Genomic DNA, 3,511 nt, shown 5'->3' on the forward strand with positions numbered 1-3,511 from the left:
CAACAGGCCCCCATGTCCATAGGGATGGCGGTGGTGGTGGGTGTGAGGGGATGGAACTACAACTCCCAACAGGCCCCCATGTCCATAGGGATGGCGGTGGTGGTGGTGGTGGTGGGTGGTGGTGGGTGTGAGGGGATGTAACTACAACTCCCAACAGGCCCCCATGTCCATAGGGATGGCGGTGGTGGTGGGTGTGAGGGGATGGAACTACAACTCCCAACAGGCCCCCATGTCCATAGGGATGGCGGTGGTGGTGGGTGTGAGGGGATGGAACTACAACTCCCAACAGGCCCCCATGTCCATAGGGATGGCGGTGGTGGTGGGTGTGAGGGGATGGAACTACAACTCCCAACAGGCCCCCATGTCCATAGGGATGGCGGTGGTGGTGGTGGTGGTGGGTGGTGGTGGGTGTGAGGGGATGTAACTACAACTCCCAACAGGCCCCCATGTCCATAGGGATGGCGGTGGTGGTGGGTGTGAGGGGATGGAACTACAACTCCCAACAGGCCCCCATGTCCATAGGGATGGCGGTGGTGGTGGTGGGTGGGGTGAGTACCAGTGCAGACAGAATCGGCAACAAAATGAAAACAACCTGTCAAGTCCACATTACTCATCCTCACATTTTGGTTTTGCAGGCATCCTAATCTGACAGCTGGAAGCAACACCCGCCCTCCAGACTCGCCACTCACAGAAGTCTCAGGGGACGATTGGGCAGCCACCTCCGGGGCAGAGGATGATCCCGGCACAAGCAGGCAGCCAGGGCCATCTGGCTCCCAGGTCACACCTGCACCAACGACTACGGCCTCTGCCATTGTTACAACACCGGCCACTGTGACCTGCACAGCCACCACCAGCACCACCTCCACCACCACCACTACTACCACCACTCCTGCCCCTGCCACCCTGCCCAACCCAACGGCCAACGCCGTGCCAGCGCCATCCCAGCCACGCAGGGAGAGTGTGAGGCAAGGCAGAGATGCAAGGCCAGATCCGGCAGGCAGGAGCATACGCCAAAGACGACACGAGGATACCAACACACCCAATCCTGTGCAACAGTCATTGGAAGCACTGGGCAGGGTGGAGGTGAGCTATCAACGTGGTCAGGCACAGGCAGACCGGGCCCACCAGGACTTTGTAGACAACACTGCAATGTTGGGGGCCATTGAGAGGCGGCTTGGCCAACTAGTGGACATCTTTACCAGGACAACCAACATGCGGATGCCATGTACATCCGCTAACACCAGCCCACAAACAACGCCACCGCCACCGCCACCGCCACCTGCGGCGGATGTGGTACCCGATGCCCCAGCGCAACCAGCTGACTCCGTACCGGCACAAAGACGGAGGGGCCGTCCGAGGCTGGAAGTGGGCGAGAGCAGTGTGGAAGCAGCTGGCACACGCTCCAAGAGGAACCGAAAATGACTGTACCAGTACCTGAGCATGCCATTCACCCTGCCAACTATCCGGTCCCACCTGCCACAGGCCTGCTGTACTAGGCAGACACCACCCTATGTGGTGTCAGCACGGACATTTCATCTGCCATAACCTTCTACTCTCACTCCCCCACCCCTTCACTCATTTGTAAATATGCACCTACACCCATGCACAATTTGTAAATAAAAGCCACTTACTCACTCAATCATGTGTTGCCTCCATGTTTATTCACATGAATGCATCAGAAACAGATGTTACTAGGTACAGGTATCCAACTGGTACAGAATCATGGCGCTGCGGGAGTGACCTAGGGAAAATAGAAACCGCAAAGACACGTCAGGAAACATGATCACACTCATCAGAACACACTGCAGTGCAACATTTAACAACCCACACGCATCACAACAGTAATGGATGAGACGACACACATCATGGAGACGTGCATTGGCCACAATTTAGCACACACACACACATGCATGCATCACATAGCAGAACACAGAGATGAAGCACACCACTATGCCACAACACCAGCACACATTCACAGGGCATACCCAAGCAGCACAAGAGGAGCACACTCACAATCAAGGGAAGTAGCGATCAATGATCTGGCGCCTCTGGTCCACACCTTCCTCCTCACCACTATCCTCATCAGTTGACATGGGTGGGTCGGGAGGGCGAGGAACTTGCAGTTCATCAGGGTCCAAGAGCAGTTCAATGTTATAGCGCACAGCCAGGTTGTGGAGCATGCAGCACGCTATCACGATCTTGCATACTTTGCCTGGTGAGTAAGGCAGGGCCCCTCCAGTCTTATCCAGGCACCGAAACCTAGACTTGAGCAGGCCAAATGTCCGTTCTACCACTCGACGTGTCCTACCATGGGCATCATTGTATCTCATTTCTCCAGCTGTAGTGGGATTGCGTATGGGACTGAGCAGCCAAGGCCTGTTTGGGTAAGCCGAGTCGCCTGTGTTGGTGGAAGAGAGAGAGAGAGAAACATCACAACCTGCATTGTGGGGCACACCATGCCACACAGATATCACTCCTGTCACCACAGCATACTCACCAACAAGCCACGCTTGTGCCGGACGCAGATTAGCCATCAGTTGGGGGACCATGCTGCTCCGCATGATGTGGGCGTCATGTGCAGAGCCAGGGAATCTTGCACACACATGTGAGATGATGTTGTCGGCCTGGCACACCACCTGCACGTTCAGGGAATGGAAGTGTTTCCGATTCCTATACACCTGCTCACGTGCCCGTGGTGCAATGATAGCGATATGCGTGCCATCAATGGAACCCACAACGTGTGGTATACGACCCAGGGCATAGAAGTCAGCTTTGACCGCTGCCAACTCCGCCGCCTGAGGGAAATGTATATAGTCATGCTTGTACAGCATCATGGCTGTCAGTACATCCCGGAGTACCGTGCTGAACATGGCCTGTGACATTCCCCCGGCATCTCCAACTGTGTACTGGAATGTGCCTGTTGCAAAGAAATGGAGTGCCGCCATCACCTTTTGCGTGGGTGTCATGGAACCTGGATAGGTTCTTCGCGGCTGCAGGTGAGGAGACAATAGGGTCACAAGTTCCAACAATCGACGGCGATCCAGCCTGAATTTCCAGATCACCTCCTCGTCCACCATATCCTCCAGCACAGTGTATGGGCGAAGGACATTTGGAGCCCTCCTGTGTGGGAGTAGATGGAATGGAAGTCAATTCACATACAACGCATGTGTGTGCAACTCAATCACATGTCAACGCCCTCTACCAACATGTAGTATCCAGTGTATGCTTGTCATATGTGTGACTCCTCTGATTGTCAGGACAACATGGATTGACGTAGCAACAATGTGCATCCACTAGCAACATGATGTTTAGCAACATGTGCAATGCACAGTGTCTCACCTCAACATCACTGCCAACCAGACATGTGACATGACCCACATGTGTAGGCCCAACATCACATGCACACATGCAAGTACATGCACACATACTAAATTAAACACCCCCCCACCCCCCCATTTCATGATGCACCAATGGCAACACCAGGAATGGTGGGCATACGGACATCACATGC

The sequence above is a fragment of the Lissotriton helveticus genome, chromosome 2_1 (assembly GCF_964261635.1).
Source record: "Lissotriton helveticus chromosome 2_1, aLisHel1.1, whole genome shotgun sequence".
Taxonomy (NCBI): domain Eukaryota; kingdom Metazoa; phylum Chordata; class Amphibia; order Caudata; family Salamandridae; genus Lissotriton; species Lissotriton helveticus.